A 9429-nucleotide genomic window follows, 5' to 3' on the forward strand; every position below is an offset into this window, starting at 1 on the left:
TACTGAGTTTATGTTTGTCATGAAGCAAACATTGACTTAGTGCTTTTTATGTGCCGCCCTCTCTTCTGAGTGCTTTCCCAATATAAATGCATATACTCCTCTTAATCTTGAGCAGAGGGTCTATTATTACCCCGGTTTTTTTTTTTTTTTTACAGATGAGGCAGAGAGTTAAAGTAATGTGCCCAGGGATTCAGACCCAGGCCCTCTGGCCCCAGGTTCTTCTCCTGAAATTCTCTGACCTTGTCCCATCTGCTTTTTGCTCTCCTCTGTTGGACAGTTCAAGTGTACCATGGACCCACCCATCCATAGGCATCTCCTGGGATGGGATTCTGCCATCCTCAGAATGAGAGGTGGCGGTGGCTTAGGCAACTGAGCAGTGGGCCTCGCCTCTGGGGGACAGCCTGCCGACACCTGCAATGCTGCCAAGTCCCAAACCGGCCTGGGCGCAGCTCACATCCTGCTATTCTTCCGGAGCCCAAGAAGAGAACAGGAAAGGCGGAGAGGCCTGGCTTCAGTGCTGACTCATTGGGAGGTGGGGCAAGCAGCCAGGCTGGGAAGGCCAGGAGTGCCATGAATTCATCCTTCCTTCCTTGGACGCTCACTGGAACCAGGATGGGCCCCAGAGCCACAGATCTGGATCCACCCAACCCAGAGCCTCAAGGTGCTCCCAGACTACGGGGGCCATGTTAGATTAGAACTTGGTCACATCATTCCTCTAGGGAGATGGGGGTCTTTGCATGGCCAACTATGGCGGTGGCTGCCTTGGGTGTGAAAGGCCCTGCACTCTCCCTGGCCCTGGCCTGGAGGGCTGGAGGGCTGGAGGGCTGGAGGGCTGGAGGGAGGCCTAGGGTAAGTAAATAAGGAGAGATTAGAGACCTGGAAGCAGGAAGAAGGGAAGAACAGAGAAATGGAGGCTAAAGAAGGAAGCAACCTGTCTGGAGTCCAGAAGATTCTGTAGGGGGAATGTTTGCTGAACATTTAAGAAGGATATTTAATATTTAAATTGCTGTTGTTTAGTGGTGGTTCCCACACGGTCACCACCAGCCTTGCAGACCATCTGCCACATTCAGCCCTTGGCAGTGGTAGGCTGTGATGGGGACAGGATGGAGTGGTGCTCTGGGAGTGGGAGTGGGTGTGCAGACAGCACACCTGAGCCTCTAGAAGTGCCTGCAGATTGACAGTTCAGCCAATGCGGCCCTGGGAGGCTGCAGTGGGCTGCCTATAAAGGGCATATCTCCAGGGCTTCTCGCAGGCAGGCACTGGGAGTTTGAATCAGCTGGTTAAGATCTAGAGCTAGATCATGTGGGTTTGATGCTCTTACTACATGTGTAACCTTAGACTCTCTGAGACTTGGTTTCATCTGTACAATGGGAATAAAAACATAAAGTCCAATATTTTTTTTCAGCTCCTGCTATGGGCCAGGAACCTGCTGTCTCCTGCTCTGCACAGTGGCTTCAGTCCAAGGGTAGCTACCCTGTTGGTGGCAAGAAGGCTGCCTGAAACACCTGGAGGAGCATCACACATCCCTACTTTTCTCCAGCAAGAGGAAGAGGCCTGTAAGACCTTTAAGCCCTTACCTTCAGTCGTTGGGCAAACTGTGCCATGGGGGTCATCCCTGGACCAACACCAGCATCAAGACAATGCCAAGGGCTGATTGGCTTACCCCCTTTGGCTGTCCCCAACCCCAGCCAGCTGAGATTGAAGCAAGCTTTCCCAGAATAGGGGGGCTGGCAGGAGGAGGGGGTCTGTTGGGAAGGTATAAAGGGGTTGTGGATGCAACTTTAAAGAATTAGTGACCTTTGTCAGCTGGAGGACCTGGGCAGACCCCTGGGTTACATACATAATTTTAATACAATGTGTTCATCCAGTGTCTGGTGGTGCCGGATTAGGAGGAGGAAGAGGTTTATTTGGACTGAGGGTGGAGGTGTATTTGTGGGAGGCTCCCTGGAGGCTTAGCCTCTGAATCCTCAACTATGAGAAAGATTTCCTCAGCCGGGAAAGCCTGGGAAGAGAGTCAGAGGGAATAAAGATCTGTGGGCTTCTGGGAAGCTGGGGCTTATGGGCAGGGTAGCGGTTGCGGGGGTGCAGAGACAGGGCCCTCAGGAAACAGAACTCGCCCTCCCCACCTCACTAGAAAGATAAGAGCTCATGTTCCTGAGCGTGTATCATGTGTGCGCACTTCGGGAGCATTTAAACCTTGTGACAGTTCTAGGAGGAAGTACTGTTACTGCCCCATTTTACAGCTGGGGAAAGGGAAATGCAGAAAGAGTAAGTGATTTGCCTCAGGTCACACAGCTGCAAGGGCAGAGCAGGGCTACAAATCCAGGCAGTCTGACTCCAAGGCCAGTGCTTTCAACCTGCCCTGTGCCTCCCTCCCCAGGTCCCTATCCCAGCAGCAGGTCGGCAGGAGGGAGGAGAGAGAGAGAAGTCCCATCAGGCCAGTGTGTTGTTCCATGAGTCACTGCAGCTGGTGGTGACTGCAGCAGGGGGACCTGCAGCTGGCAGACAAAGGCGGGAAGCCAGGTTTTGTCTCTAGTGATCAGGGAGGCAGCCCCGCTCCTCTGGCCTGAGAGACAGGAGAAGGTGGAAGGACAGACGTGTGGAGGACATCAAGAGTCAGGACAGCTTGCTCCATAGGACTCCAAGCCTTCATTCTCCTTTGAAGTTACAATAATTCTCATTATTTTAAGTATACCATTAGGAGGGGGAAGATGGAATGTGGTAAAGAATGCAAAGATGCTTTCACCATGCGTTCGAGGGTTATTTGTATTCTTTTATTAAAGCAGAAATCCTGGGTTGAGAAACGTTAACAGTGATTGCCTTTGCATCTTAGCTTTTCCTGCTTCTCTGCTTTTTGGTTTTCCCCCTAGTGTTCTCTGCAACGAATGTATTTTACTTTTTAGTAGTCTGCCCCCCACAAAAGGAAGAACATTAAAATTCATTATTAAAATTCCTCCATGGGATAGCTCTGCACAATCCTATGCATGTATGCATAGACTGTCTTTGGAAGGCAACTCAGGAAAATGGATAAGTGGGGGCCTGGGGGAGGGGAAATGAGCCACGGGGTAAGGGAGGGGTGTCTGTGCCGCAGGCTCCCTGTGACTGCTGAATTATTATTTATCTATCTTACCACATACTTGCATAACCTCGAAAAACAGTTTTTGGTTTTTTGTTCTTTCAGACAAGAAGAACAACCAGACCCAAGCCTCAGATCCCACTGGGTACCATGGCTGCCGTTTCTGGGATCATCTCCCTGCTCACGCTTCCCCTTCTCTGTTCTGGCCCTTTAGGAGAGTCCCTGGGTCTGACTGGGAGTCTCCCAGCCCTGTGGCTCTTTCCACTGAAGTGAGTGCCTGGCAGCTCAGGGGGCAAAATCTCAGAGCTGTCCCTCTTCCTGCCCTACTTTGCACTCCCTCCCTCCCTGCACAGTGTCCACATTAATAAAGTCCCTTCCCCCACTCGACCTGGAGGACCTCAGGTGGGGTAGGCAGCCAACCCTCCCCACCAGATTCTCTATGCCCTGGTCTCAGACTCATGGCTGAGCACCAAAAGGGCCTACTTACTCTCATCTCCAGCCTGTGCATAAGCTTTTTCCTCTAGGGCTTTCCTCCTGAAAGTCCTTCCCCATCTGCCCAGCTAATATCATGCAAACCTCATCCTAGATGTGCCCTCCTCCAGGAAGCCCTCCTTGATCTTTCCTGTCAGGACCCCTCCTCTGGGGTGCCATAATACACTGGGATTCCCTAGTACAAAATTCTAGCTGTGCTCCTTTTACACTGACTGTGTAACTCTAGGCTAATTACCTTACCCCTCTGTGCCTAAGTTTCTTCATTTGTAAAAGAGTGCTTATCTCAGAGTTGTTATAAAGATTACATGACTTAATACAGACAAAATGCTCAAAATAGTGCCTGGTACATAGCAAACACTTGATAACTCATGTTCTTATCACATGATATTTGGAATTGCCTGTTTATCTGTCTCCCCCTCTAGGCTGCTATGAACTTCTTGAACACTGTGGCTGGGTCATGTCCTCTGATGTTCATTCAGGGCCTGGTACATATTTAATAATTCTCAAAAAATTATTGTCAAATACATGAAATATTAATAGACATTTCTTGAACATTTGTAGAGCATGTGAAGTATCTAACTCTCTGAGTCAGACACTGAACTACTTTCTGCTTGTTATTTCATTTAATCCTTGTGACGAGGGTTTGAGCTAGGAACTTGTAGTACCCCCATTTCACAGATGGGTAAACCTTCTGTCCTCTGACGCTGTTTTATTTTTTCATCATAGCGCGTTGACTCCTGGCACTTTGTATACTTATTTGTATGTTTGTAGTGGAGCCCAGCTCCCCACTAGAAAGGAAGTTCTGCGAGAGCAGAGACTATTCAGCGGCATTCCAAGGGCCTAGGACTGTGACTGACACAGAGCAGGTACTGGTTTATATCTGTGTTGAGCATGCTTGGCTCTGGAAAGCATTCCCTGATGCTCCTCCACCCCAGACTAATGTAGACCCCCCAGCATACACTTTCATGGCGTGCGTGAATAACGTGCGTTTTCTTTATCCCAGCATTTGTCAGGCTTCCTTGATATTGCGTCTTAAATCTGTGCTTTTCTTAGCCAGGCTGCAAACTCTGGGAGGGCAGGGCCTGTGGTCAATAAGAAGAACGCTTGTTGGGGACTTAACAGGGACTTAACACGGGCCAGCCCTTTATCCAAAGTAGCACATTTAGTAGTTTCAAGGAGCCTGTGTGGCAGGGTGTCACCCCCTCTATAAGGGAGGAGGAAATTGGGGCTCGTGGAGGTGGAGAGAATGCTGCAGGTCACTAGTGAGGTATCGCTAACGGTCCCTGACCCCAGCCAGTCTGAATTTAGTGTTGGGGTCCTGACTCACTACACACATTCCCTCTTCAGAAAAGACAACAGTCATACCATAAACCGAGTGGAGAGTACTTGGTGGGGAGGGTAGAGGAGACTAGTGTCTTCTGAATGCCCCCCTCAAGCAGGAAACAGAATAGGCGGTTTTGGGTTCTGGGCCGCCAGCCCCACTCCAGACAACAGTGGGTGGGGTGTTGGACCGCAGTCTTTGATGAGGCAGGAATCATGTGGGGCTTTTTGGAAAGGGCATAACAGCCCCTCTTCATCCTCGCTCTCCAAACTGAGTCCCAGAGGCTTGGAATCCCAGCCTTTTCACCCTGGAAAGACAGGGTGGATGAGCTGGTACCCACGATGCTTCCTAGCTGGCCTGCCTGGGAGGCCCAGCCCTGATGGCCAGACTTGGCCACCCTGGTGGTGATGATTTATGACGGCTGGAGTGTCTTCCTGGCTATTAGCAAAAGGGGAAACCAACCAACCCACAGAAAAGTCCTTCCAAAGAGAGGTCTCACAGAATGAGTTCTGCCCCCTCAGTCACTCAAAGAGGAGGAGGCAAAATTCCCTGGCTTTCAGCTGGGGACCTAGCTTTCCTTCTCTCTGGACTCCTGCGATGTTTATTTTAATTTAAAATAATTTCAAGCTAACAGAAAAGTTGCAAGAATAATACAAAGAGCTCTTAAATACCCTTTACCTAGATTCACCGTTTTTTTTTTTTGCATTTTGCATTTTGCCATGTTTATTTTCTCTCTCCATAGATACATAGGAAGATATTAGATATATATAGATACATGTAATTATTGGATGTATATGATGGTTTTGGAACCATTTGAGAGTAGATTGCAGATGTCATGCCCTTTTACTCATTAATACTTCAGTATGTATTTCTGAAGAATAAGGATATCCTCTCACAATACAGCTATGAAACGCAGGAAATTTAACATAGATAAAATACTTTAATCCACCATCTATATTCCAATTCTGTCAACTGACCCAGTGACTTTATAGTATTCTTTTCCTTCCAGTCCCAGATCAGGTATCCCATTCAGGTGTTACACCTTTACTTGCCTCTCACTGGAGGCAGCAACCTGCCTTTCTTTCCCTTTCATGACATGGAAATTTTGAAGAATCCAGACCAGTTATTTTATAGAATGTTGCTGATTTGGGTGAGTCTGACGTCTGTCTCCTCCAGGCTGTTTTCAGCTCATGCATTCTCAGCTGGAATATTACAAAACTGATGCCTGGAGAGGGTGATGTTCATTTTGAGCACCCAGTTAAGAAGTGGTCTGGTTTCTCCCGTTAAGAAGTGGTCTGGTTTCTCTACGGCAGAAGTTACAATTTCCCTCCTTACAAGTAATGAACAATGTGTGGGGACACTTTAAGGTCTTGTAAATATCCTGTTCCTGCTGCTTCTTGTCGTGTTTATTTCTGATCAGCAGGAAGCAGTGTCTGGCTCCCTTTCACCGTCTCCCACCCCTCTGCCATGGGGCCAGGCCGGGACCTCTCTTAGCATACTACATTAGCATGACGTGGGGCTTGGACGTGCTCACCCACGGTGGAAGTCCTGCTGATGAATCCAGGGACTCCGGTCCCTGCCTTGACAGGGTGGGTCCAGCAGCTGACGGGAATGGGCAGGTTCAGGAGGGAAAGGGACTCACCAGAAAATGAAGAGGTGGAACTGAATGGAAAAAGAAAATAAGTATTGAGCTCAACCTGCAGGACTCTGGCCATGTCTGTGCTCAGCTCAGTCAAGGCTGTCATCCTTCTATCAGGGAACTGTCCCCTGCATGTGCAGTGTCCTCCACACAAAGACCGGTGGTCCTGGCGTAAATATGGACCTTGCAGTAGGAAGTGTACCTCTATGGGAGAAGATTAGTGGCTGTTTCCTATGGGAAACAAACAATCAAAGGAAGCCTGCTCCTCCAAGTCTCAGCAAGTCACTACTGAGTGAGGGAGGGAGACTGCCAGTGCGTGGAATGCGACCGGGAAGCATTGACCTGCTGCGTCTGCTTTTCCCTTGCTTGCAGGGTCTCTGGCTGCTGAGACTTGGCACCCTCAGAGCTGGGGAATGCGTTTATTCTTTTGAAGCATGAAGAACACTTCTCGGCTTTGAAAAAATACAGTTGTCTGCTTGAATTTCAAATAGTTCAACACCCCCTCTGCTACCTAGCTGGGATCTAAAGGACTGATTGTTCAGACCTCAAAGTACTTAACAAATGAACTGTGAACACGCAACGATGGAGGATGGAGTAGAAATATCCTTATTCAAATCTAACTTTATGGCTGGAGAGGGTTGTCAGTGTTTGCTCTGATGTTACAGGGAAGCAGCTGGAAAGTGGACTTCCCATCCCTGGTTGTCTCCTGGCTGTCCTTGCATCTTTAGGCAGTAGGAAACTGGCACCTCATCTGAGTCAGGCCCACCAGCTCGCTGGGGACCCTCTGTGGTGAGAGCTCTTTCTTTATATTGAAGGTCATACCCATAGTCTTAGGTCAAGGGGCAAAGGACAGAGCAGGCATCTGGTGGAAGATTGCTGAACACAGGGCACTAACTACCTGGTGACAGTAGGCGATGTGAGTGGGTCAGGGCTATAGTAAAGTGCACCATCTGGAGTCAGAATAGACTTGGGTTCAAATCCCAGATCTCCCACTTACTTGCCTGCTATTTGACTTGAGCAAATGATTTAATCTCTCTAAGTCTCAGTTTCTTTCTCTGACAAATGGGAAGCAATAATACTCAACTCAGGTTGTAGGGATTGAGACTGTATATGCAATGTACTCAATCAGGCACACATTCAGTGCTCAATACACCTGCAATAATAATGCAATGATGATAATGATGGTGTGGTCAGTCTTTCTTATTATTTCTGAGCCTTCAGGCTGTTATATTAGGCTTGGCTAGGAAGTTGGAGCTGGAATGGAGGAGGGAGTTGGGATGTGGGCCAAAGGAGCCCCGAGCTGCCCTGAGCTGAGGTCAGCGGGCCGTCATCCTGGCAGCCATGCCTGTAACTGCCTATCTCCATCAGGAGCTCTGTTCTCAGCAACCTTCAACATCATTTTTAATGACTGTATTATTCCACCACATAGATGAACTATGCTTTGTTTAAGTAAGCAATCATTTTTAACAGTTGCAGAATATTCCGGTGATCAGCTGCATCAAATTTTGATAGGGAAGCACATGGTATTATTAGAATCAGAACAGGTTTTGAAGATAGAAATCTTCAATCATTTAGCTAACATTTTGGGGTATCAGCTTTGGGCCAGGCCTTGTGCTATGCGTAGGTCATACAAGGGTAAAGAGGACAGACATGAACCTGCCCTTACAATGTGTACGATCTAGAGGGGAAACAGGCATATAACCAGACCTCAGTTTAAACCCCTGGCTGTGTGATCTCAAGTCACTTATCTTCCCTGAGTCATAGTTTCCCCATATATGGAAACTCAGTGTAGGTTATTACAAGCACAGCATTCAGCCAACAAACATTAATTCTCTCTTCTAATGACTACTAGTTTCAAATATTTATTTATTTATTTATTTATTTATTTATTTATTTATTTATTTAATCTTTTGCCTTTATCCTCCTAGAAGTTATTTTTCTTCTGGGGAAGGATTATTTATCATCATGGGATGATTTCTGTTACCCAGCTAAAACCGTTTTTCTAAGCTTTCTGCTTCTCTTCAGTGTTCACGGGGCAGAGAAGTGGAGAAGCACCACTGACTTGGTGGCAGGTTTCAGCAAACAAGGCAACAAACTGTCTGGACCTTTGCTTTCTCATCTTCCTCTTTACTGTTTCTCCATCACAATAAGGAAATCCCTGCCTCAGTGCCTTTGCACTTGCTGTTGTCTCTTGCCTAGAACACTGTTTACCCAGATAGCAGCCTCATTTCCTTCAGGTCTTTACTCAAAGGTCATCTGATCAGAAGCTCTTCCAACTCCCTGCCCCCAACACCTCTCTCTCCTTTTACTCTGCTTTTTTCTTCCTTATAGTTCTTACTACCTCCCGACATAGGCATATTGGCCTGGGTATTGGTTATTGTCTGTCTTCCCAACTAGAAGGTAATCTTCATGAAAGCCAGAATGCTGTCAGTACTGGGCCCAGAACAGTGCCCGGCACACAGTAGGCCCTCAATAAAAATTTGTGGCATGAGTGAATGAGATCAAATGAGACTGTTCATAATGCCTGTGGTATTTGCTAGTGTCTGGAAACAGAAAAACGCTGTTCAAATGGATGGAAGCTGGAAGCTTAATACATACCTTATTTGGGTGGTAAGCCACCGAAGATCTTGGCTGGGGTGTGTGTGAGTGCGGACTGGGGTGGGGGAGGAAGTATTTCCTCCCTGCCAAGCTGTGGCAGGAGGTTAATGTCCTCCACAGGGATCCACTCCAATTAAGGCCCTGGCTCCAAGTCAGCTCAGGTTCCCTTTCTGGCTGCTCCAGCTTCCAAGGGACAAAATGAAACTTGCAACATTCCCAAGATGAGACAGTCTCCAGGCGAGCAGGGCAGAAGGCCTGAGGTAGGGTTTCTGCTCCCAGGGGGACAGATCTGCCTTGCATCCA

General features: G+C 48.0%; 1 long non-coding RNA gene across 1 annotated transcript; it reads left to right on the forward strand.

Moving 5' to 3' along the window:
* The first annotated feature begins 524 nt into the window (after positions 1 to 524).
* Positions 525 to 4700, forward strand: LOC108384543 (uncharacterized). The gene is made up of 3 exons (XR_001850074.3): positions 525 to 661; positions 1406 to 1556; positions 3182 to 4700. It is a non-coding gene; the product is annotated as an uncharacterized lncRNA (long non-coding RNA).
* The last annotated feature ends 4729 nt before the right edge of the window (positions 4701 to 9429 follow it).

This window comes from Manis javanica, chromosome 4, assembly GCF_040802235.1.
Source record: "Manis javanica isolate MJ-LG chromosome 4, MJ_LKY, whole genome shotgun sequence".
Lineage (NCBI taxonomy): Eukaryota > Metazoa > Chordata > Mammalia > Pholidota > Manidae > Manis > Manis javanica.